Source organism: Drosophila obscura, unplaced genomic scaffold (assembly GCF_018151105.1).
Source record: "Drosophila obscura isolate BZ-5 IFL unplaced genomic scaffold, ASM1815110v1 contig_29, whole genome shotgun sequence".
NCBI lineage: Eukaryota > Metazoa > Arthropoda > Insecta > Diptera > Drosophilidae > Drosophila > Drosophila obscura.
Window position 1 is genome coordinate 1,306,834 of NW_024542816.1, and position 18,296 is coordinate 1,325,129.

The 18,296-nt window shown below is 45.5% G+C and overlaps 1 long non-coding RNA gene across 2 annotated transcripts; it reads right to left on the minus strand.

The window, feature by feature from the left end:
* On the minus strand, positions 1-17,798 carry LOC121404654. 2 transcript variants are annotated; one of them, XR_005968124.1, is made up of 3 exons: positions 17,622-17,798; positions 16,852-17,530; positions 1-112 (listed from the first exon to the last, which is right to left on the minus strand). It is a non-coding gene; the product is annotated as an uncharacterized LOC121404654 (long non-coding RNA). The 2 variants fall into 2 exon arrangements; XR_005968125.1 differs by having other exon boundaries at positions 16,852-17,037; positions 17,622-17,783.
* Between the last annotated feature and the right edge of the window lie 498 nt (positions 17,799-18,296).

The window sequence follows — 18,296 nt, forward strand, 5'->3', positions numbered from 1 at the left end:
TGCTGCGGCTGCTACTCTCCTTCTCACTCTTTCACACTAACCCTTTCGCTCTCTCTCTCTCTTGGGCGGTATCTGTCTCTGTCTTTTGATGCCCCTTCAAAAGTGCATTTCACTGCAAGAAAAAGAAAATAAAATATTCAGAAATCGAAACGAATATCAAGAGGCATGCCCCCAAAAATATTGAAAATAGATGACACTTTTAATGAATTTCAAAATAATTGAGGCCTAAAGTGGCACCAAACAAAAAAATAAGAAAAAGCTCCAGACGACAGGCGCAAAATAAATATCGAGGGCTAAAAATAAAAGCCAAAATATAATAAAAAGAAGAGCCAGAGAGATACGAGAGAGGCAGAGAAGAGAGCAAAGAGTTGGGTTACTCGGGGAAGAGTATTTCGGAACTTTATTTCGGGCAAATGGCAAGCACGGAAAACACTTAAAAATTCTCTATAATATTAATCCTTATGCTAGTGACTAAACAGTCGATAAAGTGCCGTAGAAATTCAGGAATAAAATACGTGGCAGAAGATCTCCAATCGTACGATTACAATACAATTTCCTTAGCTGTCAGCCCAGCAATTATTTTTTTATATTGCTTTCAAATAAAAAAACATAAAAATGTCTTATTAGAGACATATGTAAGCCCGCAGAGCTTTTATGGGAATTATGGGATTTATGTGGCATCAATCATAATTCCTTACCAGGGATACCCCTCAATACCGACGTTAATACTGGGGGCTAAATCTGAAGGCCGAGAACTCCCCTTTAGTGTTTTGCTGTCCATTTAAAAAGACATAAAAACTAAGACGGAACAGATCCGGAACGGAACATACCCCCCCGTCCACCGATAACAGATAATGCCATAAATATGTGGAGAATATATAAATAATAATTGAATTAAACACAGGGAAAGAGGAAACAATAGAACAGAAACAGAAAGAGCAATAGAGAATTTTATGTGCGATGAGAGGAAAAGAAATACAATATATCGAAGCTGAAGAAAGGGTTCCTGTGCCTTCTTTATATTTGCAAAATTTGCTTCTTTAATTGTTCTTCTAATTTTCTTTTGGGCTTTTCCCCACTTTTTCCACTTATCCCACCCACACACAGACACCTCGTTCCCGCCAAGAAACGCCCCGGAAAACGCCTTGCAGTTGTTGGGTCATAATTTTTCCAAGAATTTTTGAAATGTCGCCAAGTCGAACAGGGCCCCCAAAAAAACAATAAAAATAAAACGAGCGCCACCCCATCCACAAAATACAAGGAAAAGTCCATCCTATCCGTGTGTCCGCGTGCTTGTGTGAGTGTCAGTTGTCATTTTTCATAAATATTTTCCAATTTTGCCCCACAAAAGCCAAAGCGAGAACAAAAAACAACGGAAAAGCAAAGCAAAACGAAACGAAATAAATGAGAGAGGGAGGTCGAATGATTTTTAGAGATATATTGGGGAATATTATGGCAGTGACAGGCGCCATAATGATAATTTGGGGGATGGGGGGATCTACCAAAAAACAAATATTACACACCTACAGATATTTCATTCGTTGGGAGAGTGCCAGCCGAAGAGAGCGAAGCTAAGCCACACTGGGAGAGAGCGAGCTAGCTTGCTTTGAGCTGTGAGACAAACAGCAAAAGAATAGGAGCCTCTTGGGTTCTGAAGATATTAGGAGCTAATTCCAAGAAAGATCTTTGAGCTTGCATCGCAGCAATTAGCGTTGAAGTGCAGCGTGGGTGATCGAAACCCTCCAAGATCTAACAGAGCTCCAAATGCTGTGGCAGCATAAAATGCAATTCCCGGAATATGCACTGCCGCTCGCTTATCGTATTTGGTGCTGAATTGGCTGAATGGCTGCATGTCTGCATGGCTGATGGCTGAGCCGCTGCTTAATCAAGCCACATGCTGCACACACAAAATCAGGTACGGTACGATCTTGGATATGGCGTTGTGGCAGGCAGCCAGTTGGTGACCAAATCCGCTTTTTGAGGATGACTCACGCCGCGGCAATCGTACGCGGGTTTTCTTTTTCTTTTTTTTTTGTGTGTCGCCGTTTTGTCGGTCAGCAAATTAGAAATAGCAACAGCAGGGGCAACAACAGCAGTGGCACTGGCAGTGGCAGGGGCAGGCACACTCGCCCGGTGGCAACATAAAGTGACAGCAAAGCTTTTTCTAGCCGCCGCACACATACATATGTGTACATATGTATGCCCCTCGTTTGTGTGTGGGTGTGAGTGTTGGTGTGGGGGTGTGTGGGGGCCTACCCGTTGCCCGGGAGAGGCGTTCATTCTCAAGTCGCATCTTTTCTCACAGCTGTGCAACGTACAAAGTGTTGATGCTGACGATGCCGCCTTTTACTTTTGTCATAATTAATGCTTGTGGCATGCAACTTCTTCTGCTGCTGCTGCTGCTCATGCTGTTACTCGTATTATTATTAGCAGCAGCAGCAACAGCAGCATCAGCAGCCCTGTAGCAAACGACATCTGAGCTAATTTTCCTGCTGCTCGCATTCCACGGGTGAAAGCCACAGAGCCACTGCCACATCTGCATCTGCATCTGCCTGTTGCTGCTGCCTCCACATCGACAGCAGCCACGCGCAATTCGAATTTCGAACCAAATGCAAAAGGCAAAAATAATTACCCATGAGAAACGACCATGGGATACCCTGCCATGTGCTACGATTGCAATTCCAGAGAATTGTATAAAATGAATTCGCGCATTGAGAGGCAAAGGAACTGCCACTGAGACTAAGCAGGGAAGGATCTATAATAATAGTCGAATCTCTATTATTTTCTGATTGAACACGCAACTTGCTGCAGCGCCCATCGGTCTGCTGAGTGAACTGGAGAAATGGAGAGCTTAATCAAGATTAAAATTTCCGACTGTAATATTCATTTAAAGTGGATGATTTCTGATATTTGAGTAGATACGTACAGCTCCACGAAACTGGCCCATTATACTAGCTGGAAAACCTGGGAGGGCATAGAATAATTTCCCATTAGCTTTATGTTCTTTACGCCATAATTTTCGTGGCTCTAGCTTTTGCAGTTGCCAAGATTAAAATCCTTATCCATTCCTTTGTCCTGTCACATGTCTCTCCACGTCCCACATGTACTCCGCTTCTTGTCCTCTCCACGGGATGCCTCGTACCGTATATCAAAAGCAAAGAAATAAATAAATGAGGGGCGAAAGGCGAACAGGGTGGTAAGGCGGAGAAGCAGCATGCTCCAAAATTTATGCGTCGCCCCGATTCACGGATGCGGGGAGCGTGAAGCGGGGAGGTGGGAGGTGGGCCTCCTCGGCTTGAAGCCGAGTCCAGTTTTGAATATCGTTCAATTTGCTCTCTCATCTCACGGCGCTCTCTCTGTGTCTGCTCTGCTCTTGCATTGCTTTGGCAATTTCTGCTGCACTGCCGTCGTATCCAGTATCCATTATCCACTATCCACTATCCGCTCTGTCCCCGCCGTTATCCATTTTCGATGGGCTTTCATTTGCATGCCTTTTATAAATTTTTCAAATACTTGTTCTTTCGGATACCCTGTTGCAGATGCAATCCAAAGCATTACTGCACTCGTGTCCACTTGATTTTGCAGTTGTAGTTCCCATCTCCGATATATGGGTCAAAGATGCGATCGTATTACTATGAAGATGCCATTTATCTGCACTTCGTTGATGATGTTCCTATAAGCCATGGACCACGTTTGTTTCCAGGGTAGCTAAAGCTTCCTGACATTCTTTGTGAGACAGAGACAGTGACAGAGAGAGAGAGAGAGAGAGAGGAGGGTGCCCACCATGTTTGGCGATTGCTATCCGCTGTCTCTTTGTCTTTGCCTTTGCCTTTGTCATTGTCTTTGTTTGGTTTTGTTGCCTTTTTACATTGCAATTTATTTGATTTTCATTGCATTAAATTTTGTCCATGTTATCGCCTGCTCTTCTGACTCTGTCTCCCCTGTCTCTTCTGTCCGTCTTTGTTCTGCCTGTCTGTTTGTTTGTCTCCCTCTCTCTCTATCGCTCCCTCTCGTTGCTTTTATTTTTCTTATGCGTTTGCCATAATTTGAAATTCTTTTTTTGTCCATCTCTGTGTCCCCCCTGTCCTGTCTTCTGTCCTTTTTTGTGTGTTCTCTTACGGATTTTGGAATTTCAGTTTGCGTTTCGTTTCTTTTTCATTTTTTGCGTAATGATCTCCTCCCACTCCGCCTCCGCCTCCTCCTCCTATTCCACATTCCACATTTCTTAAGTACAGTTTTTCCACCTATCCATCCATTTATCATAAACATTCGTCAGCTTCTTGGGGCCTGGTCTCCGCCCTCCTCCATCATTAAGATACTATTTCTGTTTTTGTGGGGTGGGGTGGGGGGTCGTATGGTGCTTTTCCATTTCCATGTCACCTGCGGCCTCTTTAAAATGCTGGGACCTCTTTCTCTCTCTCTCTCCAATCTCTTCTCTTTCTTTTCCCAACTTTCAAGCCCCTTCCTTATCTGCTTTCTAGGGCTGGGAAACATGTGGGCGCCTTAATGGTCAAGAGATTAACCTCATCCCACACTACTACCTCTGCCATTCCCATTCCCATTCCCAATAATGAGCCTCTCAGTCTGTGGACCCTGCCCCGTATACCCCCTCCGGGCAAGCCTCACAAATGTGTCTTGGGGGACAAATTGTGCAAATTAATATGAGATTCATCAACCGAAATATCCACTAATTTGGCGGCAAACAGGAAATGCAAAATGCCCCAGACACACCGTGCCACACACCGCCTCTCCCTCCCAATGCATACACACACACACACACACACCTCTGCCACCATTGCACACGACGAGTGGCATGTGGGGCAAACGTATCAAAAATTATGAGCTCGTGTTTTTTTTTTTTTTAATAGGTAAACTCTGCTTGTAGGCAAGGTATTATGAAAGAAGGAAAGCCTTGCGATTCATTATCCGAATCAATATAGCCGACAGATCTTGATGCTTCAGTATAAGATTTAGGACTCTTCTCCGCGTTTCTCGGCAGTATCCATGAGTCGGCACCATTCAGATTCGACGGCTGTAAGTTTCAGATCAAATTTGCGGAATTCAATTTTATTTTATCTTATTTTTGTTTTTTGGGTAAACCAAAGGGTGGCAAAAGCTTCGAATCCCATCCGGGCTGTTCTTTTTTTTTGTAACGTTTTTTTCGCACGAAAAAAAAACGCCCAAGAGGCAGCGCGGAACAGCAGCAGCAGCAGCAACAGCAGCAACAGCAGCGATGCAGCACACACCTTGTGCCGGTGGCACTCCCCTCCATTCCCCCCGTACCCCATCACATGTTAATTTTGATCGTATTTTGTTGTTGCATTTGTTGCTGTTTTGGCAGTCGGCCACAAAACGTTGTCGTTGGCGTTGGCGACGCCTCCGCCTCTTTCTCTGCTTCTGCTTCTGCTTGCCGGGTGGCATCCACAGAATTGGCCCACATTTGGTTTTTGCATTCAATTTTGATCAATTTTCCACTTATTTTTTCTTGCAGAGAGGGTGAGAGGAAGGGTGGCTGGAGGAGAGAGAAGCTTAGACCTAAAATCTCGGTTTTGAGTGGAGCTTTCTTGGATATGGAAATATGTATGAATGTGTCGTCTTGATTCGAGTTTTGGGTTTACTGTGCTTTCTCCTTCCTCTCTTTGTCCCTTACTATTTCTTTACCGGGACTTTCCCTAAATGGCCCGCTTTTTATCCCTCGCTTCTATAACTTTCAGGGACATGGAATCAGAGCTTTGTATGTGTTTCCACTTAATTCTCGTCTATAAAGCTTTCAGCTTATTTATTTTCACTCCCAGAGTGGATAGGCACCGCTTCTATCCTTCTTACCCTGTTCCCTTTTACACCTTTTCATCTGATTCTTCTCTTTTTGTGTGTGTTTTATTTTTTAGTTTGACTGCTCAATTTGCGTCACCATTTTCGCTTCTCTTCTGTTGTTTGACTCGCTTTTATTGTGGGGTTTTTGTTCTCTTTTTTTTTTGGTAATTTAAAACGCGAGCCAAGTTCTTCGATTACCTGCGGGCCCCCAGACAATGGTTAAACCTGCCTCTTGGCCTCCGACTGGCCCTTCCTCTCTACCTCACCTCGCTGCCCCACTGTCGATCGGCTGTCCACGCCCCGACAACCCGCCTTAATATGTTCATTAATTTTAATTATGCATAAATAGCCGTTGGTGTCAAAAGAACACGAAATATATTCGTATACGAATATATATGAATGTAAAGTTTAAAGAAATAAAAAAGAACATCACGAATAAAATTTGATATCCGACACAAACACACGCACATGGGCTTATTTTTTATTCTTTTGGGGTGCGCACTGTTGGGGCTCACTGTAAGGGCACGGGACTGCGAGTTAGAGAGAGAAACGAATAATGGATGCTCTAACACTGCGAGAGGGAGTCGATCACAGTCACAGTCCATCGATAATGCTATATAGTGGGGGTAATTATAATTAGCGGGAAGATCGGTATACATATGTATATAGGTATGTATGTAACTCTCTCTGGGCAGGGTATGGATCGTATGTGAAACCGGAGGCAAGAACCAAACACTCTGCCCACTCAATTGGCTTGGAAAACTAGCGTGGATTTGTGGAACGTGCAACGTGCAGCGGTGTCGTCTTACATTTTCATTACCAGAGTGCATTTTGTGCACTACGTTGCTTCTTCCATTCGGCCACTCTCCCACTCACTCGTCTCTCCCACTCCACCCACTCTCCCCGCTCTACCACTCTCCCCGCTCACCACTCTGCAACACTCTTTGCCTGCATAAATTCTGCAAGGTTCGAGTATTTTTTTGTACGATCTTCCTCCGTCGTCTTCCCCTGGAGACAGCGACGCTCTGGCGCGACTGTAATCCAAGCTCGTTTTTGCTGCATTCTGAGCGACAGTTTCGTCATCAGTGCATCAGCGACAAAGAGAGGAAGAGACAAAGAGACAAAGAGAGAGAGAGAGATAGATAACAACTCAATTGAGAGCGACGGACTGTGGACAGCGAAGAGTGCCAAAACCGAAGTTTTAGCTACCCTTTTGCCATTCGCTTATGGAGAATTTCCTTACTGATGGAATGGCGGATGTAATCGCTCCATCCATAATCTATATTGGGTGGGGGGTATATGGCAAGTTCGTAAAATCGTATTACCCACTGGAAAGGGTAGACACGTAAAACGAAAAAAATATGAAATATTTTATGTACAAATTAATTATGCAATTAAGCACGCGTCGACCGATTGTTGGGGGCCCACGACCACGGGCCACCACGGGCCACCACTGCCAAAACACATAAACAATTACACATGCAACAATGACCGCTATTAAGTGGCCATATCAATCTGTTGCAGGGAGTGTGCAGCGTGGAGTGTGGCCCCGGTGCACCGCCACTCGAATGGAGTATAAAATGGTATAAAATGAAGATTTCCTGCCTCTCGCAGTCGCATCGCATCGCATCGCATCGCATTGCGGGTTTTCCCATGAAAAATGCAATTGATGCAGAAATTCATACACGTAGGCGCAATGGGGCGTGGCAGACAGAAATAAACATGAACGGAAAGGAAAAGGAACGGAACGCAACGGAAGGGTAGAGGTAGAGGAGGAGAAGAAGTGGGGAGTGGGAGTGGGAGTGAGAGACAGCAAAGAGGTTCCACTTCCATCATTCACATGAGATCCATTTGAGTTTTCTGTGTGTGTTTTGAGTGCTTTTCGCACGCCTCTCTCCCACACCTCATCCCCCTCACTCTAACATTCACCTGCGGCGACAGCGGCGTCCCGCCTTTATGTAGCTCTTTAGATACCCTAGACCCTAGAGAGTTGGGGCTTATGCAGCTTAACAGAATCAAATACCATTTTGAATATGGAAAAATTCTTCATTTAAATTCGAATGCTAAAGATCTTTCGATAATCCATTGAATGAATATTAATGCCATAGTTCTGCCGAGGGTATCCAAAACTTCGGACTCGCCCGAAGCTCGTCTTTCTTTTTCGCTGTTATGGTCGTGCGGCGCGCTCTTTCGGTTTTATTAGATCATATTATCTATTTTGGTACGAAAAATTTGTAATTTAGATCAACTCGACGCGACGGCGATGTGGACGCAGCCGCAGCCGCAGACAGCGGTAGTGAAAAGAGCAGACACGGTGGGAGAGGGGATCGGGGCCGTAACCGTGATGGGCTTTTAATTAATTGGCATTTTTTTTTTTGGCATTTAATTGAAACAAAGCGAGAGTGAGAGAGGGATGCAGAGTATTGCAGGGGGCATTGCTCAGTGATGCGTGGGGATGATGGGTTGCCCCAAATTGCTGGCTTGATTGAATGATTGAATGATCCCCCCCCCCCCTCCAAAATACATTGTGGAAGGCATGTGATTTGATTCCACTGGAAACGCGGGATCGTTTACTGTTCTTCCACCGTCAACGCCATCGCCATCGCCTTCTCTTTTTCTTCTTGTTTTCTCTCTGTTCTATTATTTGTTCTCCTTAGTTTGCCTTTCTCATGAAATGCAATAAACCCGAATTTAATTTCTGTTTTTATTTGCTTCATTTATTTACTTGCCCCGGACGTACGTGCCGCACCACCCCCCACCACCGCCAATACCATCCCATGCCGTGGGGCAAGGGACTCCTTATCAGCGGACCCGAATCAATGGACAGATGGAGGGACAGTGGTTTTATCACGTAACAACAGTCCGAAAGAGAACACAAACACACAAATTTCAAGTACAAACAAAAATTCTATTGCGGCGGGGTGGGGGGAGTATGGGGTTCTGGTAGAAAATTTTCAAATTGTTCCGCCCTAAACTGGTTCGAAATTCCAAATTTGGGGGATCGGATCGTTTTGCATTCCGCAGGGAATCGGAACTCGGAATTCGGAATCCAATCCGAAATCCACATTTTAATTCCTCTTCCAACGCTTGCCCTTGGAACAGTGGCCAAGAGAGAGAGAGACTTGAAATTTCATGGTCTAAAGTCGGAAACAATTAGCAGATAGATGCCGTCAGATGGAAGTGGAAGAGAGAGAGAGAGTCGACAGAGTGGCGGCACCAACGGCGGCGGATCAGGTAAGGCCGAAGGGCCCCCAAAAAACATAATCTGTGAGGGGGAATGTCGGGTGGCTGGTACGCAGTAAGGTAAGCGATGCCTTGGAATGCAGTGGACTCTATTTCTCGGATTTCCAGAGAAACACACACAAACAAACAAAGAGGGAGCGATAGAGGAGGAACACACAATCAATGAAAATACTGTTCTCCTTCCCCTCCACAAAAACCATGCTGCTCTTTGGTATGCGCTGCTTCAAGGTGAACCCAAGGTGTATGCCAAATAGGGTGTCGCTTGACCGAGAGCGCTCACCTGATAGTCGCAAAGGGAGCCGAGAAGTTACATACATTTTTATCTAGCCCAAAGAGTAAGGAGGAGTGAGCCAAAAATGTTACAATCTTCACAGGCAACTCCGTGACTTACCTTGTCAATAATGCACATTGGCCAGGAACGAAAAAGAAGCCGAAAACAAGAAACAAACCGAAAGACAAACGTGACTGTCTGCCTCTCTCTTTTCGTCACCCACTCTCTTTATGTGGTCATGCAAATGCGGATGCAATGCGGATGCAGCGGCACAGACACTTTTTGACTCAAACTTCAGCTCTGACTCTGCTCTGCTCCACTCGACTCCACTCCACTCCTCTGGGATGCCTTTCACTTCACTCCTCTCTCCATAGGAACCCCTCTCGATCATTGTTCCGTAATAAAGCAGTTAAAATGTTGCCCGTCTCATTCTCATCTTCGGCAGGTAGCGATGCTCTTTGGCTCTCTTCTTTGCTGCGCTGCATCTCTGTAGAGCATACCTTTACCTATGTACATACATACATATGTATGTACAGGTATGTATATCTCTTCCTCTGTCTGCTGCTTCTGCATCTCTGATGCTGCCTTTACCTTTGCTCTGCTCGTGTGGGCGTAATAGAGCCAATGCGTCGTCGCCGCTCTCTGCTCTGCTCTGCTCTGTTCGGTCTCTTTTGTCCTCACTCCTCACTCCACTAGTCTCTTCTTTCGGTTGAACTTTGTGCGGCGTCTATTTATGAATGAAATCCGTTTAAGCCTGAACCGCTAGCGGCTGGCCCTCCCCTGCCCCGCCTCCGACACTCAGGGCTGACGATGAATGAACGTGCAACACGGCGATGGCACAATACAGTTTTTGTCGCAGCAGCGATGGCTGGAAAATTGTTGTGGTAACTGAATGGAAGATTAAGAAGGGGTTACGGGACCCAAACTAGAGCTCATCCAACGGTTCATTGCACATATGTAGTCCGTGTCCCGTACCCATGGCAGATGCCAAGCTAATGGAGCCCACACCCCCACCCCACACCCACTCTCTCCGCGCGATCTGCTGCGTTTTGCTTGAGTGAGTAAATTGAGCCGCCAATTGAGCAGCAAAAAAAGACAGAAGAGCGGGAAGACTCGATACATTAACCGGCACGAAGAAATACATAGAAGCAGCTGTAGGGGAGGGGTATCGTTAGGCGGAACAAAATTAGAAGTAGGCAAGCTGGCCGAAGAATTTTATACTCTGTTATAGTATATCCCACGTACTTCCCCGAGTGAAAGGTAGAGAAACGCAGAAGAAGAAGAAGCTCCGATACATTAACCGTTTCGCATGCGAATCGGGTGCCAAAGGTTAAGCCCAGACTCGAATGTGTGTGTGCATGACCCCCGTTCCAGTTACAGTTACATTTAAGATATTTGCCAACATATTTGTATCGCTCCCTCGTTGCTCTGCGGCTAATCACTTCTTTGAAGGCAGCAACAGCAGCACTGCAAAACTTTCAAAACAGAAAAAAATCCATATAAAAGAAACGAAAGCAAAGAAAACACAGCACACCACAGACGGAGATGGATGCCTTTCTTTCCCTACCCTTTCCACACACACACACACAGATCTATGGATACGCTTCCACACAGTATTGGAAATTTGCAATGCAGAAGGGGAGACATAGAAGAGTAAATTGCAGTATTTGGATATACATAGATAAACGTCTGTTTTATGCTGTTAAATATGGGAACATTTGACTCAAGCAACTCGAGGAGTGTCATCCAACAGCAGTGCATTGCATCAATATACTCGTATGTATGATACATTTTCTGGACATCAAAATTCATAATTTTGTGCTAAAATAAAAGTAATATCAGAAGGGTATTCCATGTGCGAATTTCTTTGTTGTTTTCCTTCTGTATTTTTTCGTAGATCTGGCTGCTTATCATGAACGTTGATCTATGACTTGGCGCAACTCTCCCCTTCAAGCCGCCTCTGCCACTCTCCCACTCTCCACTCCATTCGGTGCGAGAGCTTGGAACGTTCGTTCGAACTCATTTTCTAATTGCCCCACGGTGGAATGGTGGTGGAATGGTTGGATACGATGGTACACGAGCAGAGGAATGTCTGTCTATTCATTCGCAGTTCTCTGGCTCACTGGAGTCGTCCCCTTCCCACCGCCAGCACCACCCCTCCCGACAATGTAAGCCACTCTCTGGTATGTGTGTTTCGTTGGGGTCTCATTTCGTTTCGTTTGGTTTTTTTTTTTTCCTGTTTCCACGCAGGTTTAATTACCACGGAAGACTCGAAGACTTCACAAAGTGAGCAGCAGAGCAGCCCAGAAAGAGAGAGGGGATCTCCGCAGATCGAATCGGAATTGGAATCTCGGTTTTAGCATTTGCATGGGGGGACTGAAGCTCGACCCGACCCTCGTGTGCAAAGTCAGAGGTACAGTGGGACACACAGACAGACAGACAGACAGACAGACAGATGGACAGACATACCGATCGTCTGCTATTTTAATTGAGTTCACAAATGTTCTGAACCGAGCCCCATTCACAGCTGGCGGCCCCCCCAACAACAACAACAACAACAACAATACATACATCTACCGATCTCCCCATCGCTGACAGCTACGTGCTGGGCCTGTGCCTGGGCCCCCATCTCTTCTCTGTCTCCGCTGACCATTCAGTAAGTAGAATTGAATGCTTAGTTGGTTAGTTAGTCGGAAATCAAGGCATTCGATTCTTCGATTATTCAATATTTTCACAGTGCTTGTGGGAAATTAATACATCATCAGGCCCCCAGGCGTCCCCTAGGCACCCAGTGGGGGTACCGCAGCAACCACCCCATCATCAGGTTTCTAATTAAAAACTGCCTCAAACAGGTGTCTGTGTGTGCGTGTGTGTTTATAGAGAGATCAAAGAAGTATTGATTAGCCAAAGAACTTTTTACGGCAAAAATCTCTAGATCTTTTTAATTATTCAATTGAAATTTCTAGAGAATTACTTTAAGACTTTCTCAAACGAAATCTGAGGAGTCCTTGTTCCCAATTCCAGTTTCCAGCTAAGATTAGAGTACATTATGATCCAATATTCCGAGATTATCTGTGTTTCTATTTCGGAAATCCCATTCAGACTGCTGATCCGGAATGAACCGTTTCGAATTGCTTTCAAAGACTTGACCTATCCCCAGACTCTCAGATAGAACATCCGCACGAACAATGAAATTTCCCATTTTCACCTTCCCTTCTCTCTATCGCCCTCTCTCCCACTCGCTCTGGTTTCTTCACAGTTCTGTGAACACTTGTATAGAGTCCTACCTAAGCCATTGCGTCTGTCTGTCTGTCGGCTCCTCCTCTACCTGTGTCAATGTCAAACTTCAGCGCTAAATTGTCGCTTATTAAATGTCTTTCGGGGCGACGGAGACGAGCGAGCCACTTTATCAAAGAGACAAAAGAAGCGGAGAAGAACAGAACTGAACTGAAATTCCACGTAACAGAGCGTTGCGGCCCATTGTCGAAAATTATGACTTGTTTTGGGATTTCGGAGTGCAAATAGCTCACTTCCTGTCTGTCTCGCACTCTGTCTCTGCCTCTCTGCCTCTTTGCCACTCTGCAACGCTACTGCTGTCCTGTCATTCTTCTTCTCTCTCTGTCTGTCCGTCCGTCTGTCTGTCTGTCTCTTGCGCAGACGAAAAAGCGCTCTGATTGCTGTCGTCGTTGTTTATGATTCCTCCTCCTTCATCTTTTCTTGTTGTTGTCACTCTGCCCGCCGATGTCTGGCTGATAAGGAACGCACGGTACGGTACGGTACGGTACGGTACGGTACGGTATGCGGGGAACATTTACCCTCTTTGCCTCCTCCTCCTTCTCCTCCTTCGCTTCTGTTTTTGTTACTGATGTCCTCGGTGCGATAAGGCGCGGAGAGGGGAGATCTCTACGTGCTACCGACATGCAGCGCTCTTCCACCTCTCATTCGGATTTATACGCAGGGCATATTACAGAAAAGGTAAAGCAGTGCTTTAGTGCACATAGAGAGAGAGAGAGTATTAGACAGAAGTTAAAGCAGTCCTTCTACGAAATGCTTACGTGAGCGAGAGCGTGGAATATAATCCTCTGCTTAATAAATCATGAAATCTACTCTCTTTCCAGGACTGGAAGTGGAGAAGGTGAATAGGGGAGAAGGGGGATGCACTCCAGGATACATTAAGCAGAAAGCCGGGCTTCATTGTGAATACTGTCAAACACAAAAAGAGATTCCAATAGAGAGACGCAGACTTTCTGTTTAATGTATCGTGGCATGTATGCTTTTTCCAGGGCTACGACTGGGACCTAGGGGGGCGTGGCAGACCATTCATGTCTGCGCGATCACATTACGTCGTAATGCGCTTCCGTTTTCTGCTGTCCGCCCCTTCTTTCTTCTTGCCCACCTACTTTCGGGGCTAATTTGAGGCTGCGCAAAGGCGCCGCCGCTGCCACCATTCAGATGGATTTGGTAAGACGGAGAGGACCAGTCTTCATTCCGGGCCAATCCCAATCCCAGCCTGCAATTACACTTCCGCCCAAGAAAGAAAGAAATAAAGAAGGAAAGGCGTCCACAAAAAACCAAAAAACCAAAAAAACGAAACGAAACTCGAACCCAACTCGAAAGCTCGACAGCCTCTCCTCCATTCAGACTCTCTGTCTCTGGATCTGTGTGGCTCATTCACAGATCGAGAGCCCATTCCGTGGCCCATTCATTCATTCATGTTGATTGCCACCTTTGGGCAGCGCTGCCTCTCCCTCTCCGTCTCCACACTCCACTCTCCATTTGCCGCGCGCTGCCGTGGGGCAGCAGCAGCAGCAACAGCAACAGACTCTCTTGTGGCTCCAATGATTAGTCTGTGCTAATGAACAGGCGGCGGCAGCGGCTACCTAGCGCAAAAAAAAACACCAAAAACCGAAGAAACCGAAAAAAAAAAACGACACAACGGAGGCCCCAAGAAGGCAGCAGCAGCAGGGCAGCAAACAAACAGAAATCAAATCCAATTTATGTTTTCAACATTAATCATAATTTTTTTTTTTTTTGGGGGCCCTCGATTCCGTGTTGCCGTAGCGTGAAATAATTTTTATGCGCCGTTTTTACGGTTCCAAAGAGCAGAAAAAACACGAATCGGAATAGGAATTTCGGAATCTGGGGGGGGGGTGGGGGGGGGGGAAACTCAATGGATCTTCCGCATGAGAAAAAGGTGTCAATGTCTAATTTTGTGATGCATTTTCTGTTTTCCTCATTATGAAAATGATGGAGGGGATCATCTGGGGAGGGACGGGGGGTGTAGAAAAACTGGATCAGTGGATCATTATTAATGGCGTGCGAGAGAATCGATACGCGATTGCTTTGGCCATGAGAAATCCCCACCACAGAAAATTGAAAGATCTAAAGAAATGATTTCGTATTTCATATTTCGTATGGAGAGTAGATTAGAGATTAGTTTTAGACATGTTTTAGATGGGAGGGGGGGAAAATCAACCTCCAACCAATTCCAAGTTGCTTAATTAACAGATCAGACATACTCGCATGTGTGCATGATATTTCTATATAGTTTAAAGCCTGATTTCATGGGTCATCATGGCTCCAAGTACAGGTCATTTCCTTTTACGTATGTAATTCTAGACAAGTTTCAAGTCGGTAGCAGCATCACGGAGATGCTGCCAGCTATGAGAAGAAACTAAGGATAGATCAATCTGTTCTGTGGAGGAGAACGAACCACTTGAAGAGCAATTTTTGTTGAAATTTATTTTCCATTTATCGCTTTATTTATTTTTCTACCTTTTTACCCAACAGTGTGTGGCCCTGGGACACCGGTTTGGGCCCCGATTCTGATTCTGGTTCTGTGTTCTGTGTTCTATCTGCTTATGCGATTAGAGTGGTCCAAAGGAGGAGCTCCCCCATAAGATGACGTTGCTGTCGATGAGGATTGAGATTGAGAATGGGACTGCGACTGCGACTGCCAACGATGATGATGATGCTGCTGCTGCTATTGCTCTTGCTCTCCTCTCGTTGTGTGTTTATTTTTGTTTGGACCCAGAGACCTTTTTGTTTGTCTGCATTTTCGATGAATAAAAAAGGAAAAAACCAAGAAAACCAAGAAGGGAATCTGGTCTCAATGGGCGCACAACAGCATCCAAGGGTCGGGGCACAACAATCGAAAGTAATAATGAAATCCCATCAACAGTCAGTGTTAAAGAGAATGAGAAGCAGGAATAACAAAAGAGATGCGAGATGCCCAGGGCCAGGGACAGGGACAGGGCCAGGGATAGGGCCCTCTTCTGCCCAGTGCCCACCATTCTCCCATTCTCATTTCCAATGCCGTTTTCGGTTTTGCAGCAGAATGAGAATGAGGGAACGACGGACGTCGTCTCGGACGACACTTGCCTTGATTTTTATTATGGTCTCTGGTCTCTGGTCTCTGGGCTTTTCCTGCCCCTTACATTTTTCTGCCTTTTGATTTATTGTTAGCAGGAAAGAGCGAGCCATGTTCTCGCTCTCTGGGATTGTTGGGATCTCGGGTCCGGTTCGGCATTCTCATGATAAAATCCCAGAAAAGGTAAGGTACGCGGTGTCACTCTCTCTCTCTCTCTCGCTCGCTTTTTGCATAGGACATTCGTCGAATGATGGCAAATTACTTTTATTCGCTGTACAAATTTCTCATAAGCGAATGGACATTATTCGCAAGAAAAACAGAGAGCAAAGACCCATCATTATGATATATTTGTATTATTGATTGGAAATATTTGAAGAATATTCGAATGTAATGATTTTTGGGAGCTGATCCTTTTCTTCTTCCACTGAATGGACATCTACATTGAAGAACCACTACTCGTATCATTTATGAAAGGGAATGGCCCTACCTGCTGTTCGATATACCTTTCTAGATCTTGTTCTTGTTGCCTGCTGCACACAGGAATGTGCGTGTCTCTCACCAAATAACTAGTTATGCACTCTCTTCGTCTCTCTTGCCCGCTCTGTGTCTCTTTCTGGTTTCTATTCTTGTGGCAGAGCCTCGTAGACAGTTCATTAGTGCCATCAACAAGTTGGGTGGGGGACATAAAGGATGATGGGACCTAACCCTACCGCTTACCCCATACCCCCCACATACCATACCCTACAGTACGAATGTACCAACAACAACCAAAAACAGCTGGAAGGCTGCTTTCCCATTGAAGGAGGCGAGGAGGTTTGTGTCCCAGCTAAAGTCCGATGTGCAACATGCAACACTTGTTCGATGACCCACAAAGTAACGGCAATTGGAGACTGGTGTGGACAGTGGCCAGTCGCCAAACTGGTGAGCCGCCCACCCAAAAAAGGACATAACCACATGACCATCAATGCGGCGAGCAGGAGAAGAAGAAGAAGGAGAAGGAGGAGGAGAAGAGTTGTCAACTGGAATCGATCGATATGGCGATGGGGCTCTGACATTTATGGACAGCGCTGACCAGATGAACTACTTTCGAGCTACTTGCAACGCGAGGCAGGCAGTCAATATACCGTTAAATGCGACGCGACGCGACACTCACCTGTGCAATTGTAGGAAGGCAGGCGGAGGCGTCCCGATTCACCCGAAGGGTGATCGTCGATTGAATCCGCAGTCAAAACGGTAAATATTTTGATTCGATTTTTGAGGGCATTCTTGCCATTTTTTCCCACAGAAGACGAAAGACGACGAATAAAGGCAAACCCAAATACTCGTAAATAAAATAAACCTATTAAAGATTTTATGGCATTTTCAAAGCCTTTGAAAAAACACACTAAAAAAACACACACACACACAATGAACCGCAATATTTAGGGGTACGAGTAAATTCGAATTTTGTTGGGTGGGTCTCTTGATCTTTGGTCACTTCCGCTGATCTGAAGTTCGGATTTAAACCGATCCGATCTAATGATCTATTGGCGATCGATAGCGCTGCTCTTCGGTGTCTTGTCTTTCGCCGTTTATTGTTGGTTTATTGAATGAATGATGCGAATATAATTTATTGTTATTATATGTTTTGACTTTGTTTTTGTATTTTGTATTTTGCCGGTTTGCCGTTCAACGTTTTTGCCCGTTTTAAAAATAAACAATCTCTTGGCACACGCACTTTTTTCTCGCTCAACGATTTATTTTGAGACTTTCCCTTTGATTTTTCACTACATTTGCTGATATGATCCCTCTCTCTCTCTCTTTCTCTCTGTGGCCGGAACTTGCATTCGTTACTGTTAATTGTATTAACAACAAACAAACAAACAATAAAAAAGAACAACAAAATAAAACCTGGCTCTGATGGGAAAACCAATTCACACTCACGGTAGCAGTAGGCTTTCGAAAAAAGGGGATAAGTAAACACGATTTGGGAAGGCGCCAAAGCAAAACCAAAAGCAAAAGCGGTTTCGCTCCACTCTTCTCTCGCACTCGACACGTCTGAACTGCTTGACGGCTCGTAGTAGAGTGTGCGCGGCCAGCAGCCGGTCCGAGTGTCGAGTGCCGAGGGCCGAAGCGAAACGAAACGAAACGATGAGGCGGCGGACCGAACACACGGCGATTGGGAAGCTGCGCGCGCCTGCCTGCCTGCCTGCCTGCCGGCCTGCAGTGAGCGGAGGTATCGGTGGGGTCGGGTCCTCCCTCCCACTGCTTGGATTCCTGTTTCCTGCGCCCCACCCCACACCATTCCACCGCCCAACACGTGCCAAATTATTGTTGTTTTGATACCCCTTAGCAGTAGGGGTATGCTGATCGTATGATCCCAAAAACCTCTTGAAAGTAAAACACATTTGAAACTATTGTGGATTTCGTTTTTAATAGATATATTCTTTTTTGTTTGTTGTTTGTTTTGCCTGCTTATGCGCTCTTCCACTCGCACTGTGTGTGTGATTCGTTCGTTTTTACATGCATCCATCCCGCACAGTGGGTGTTGTGGCACTATCATTATTCAGTATTCTGTATATGTATGATAATTGTATGATGGTTGGGCTGGCTGCATAT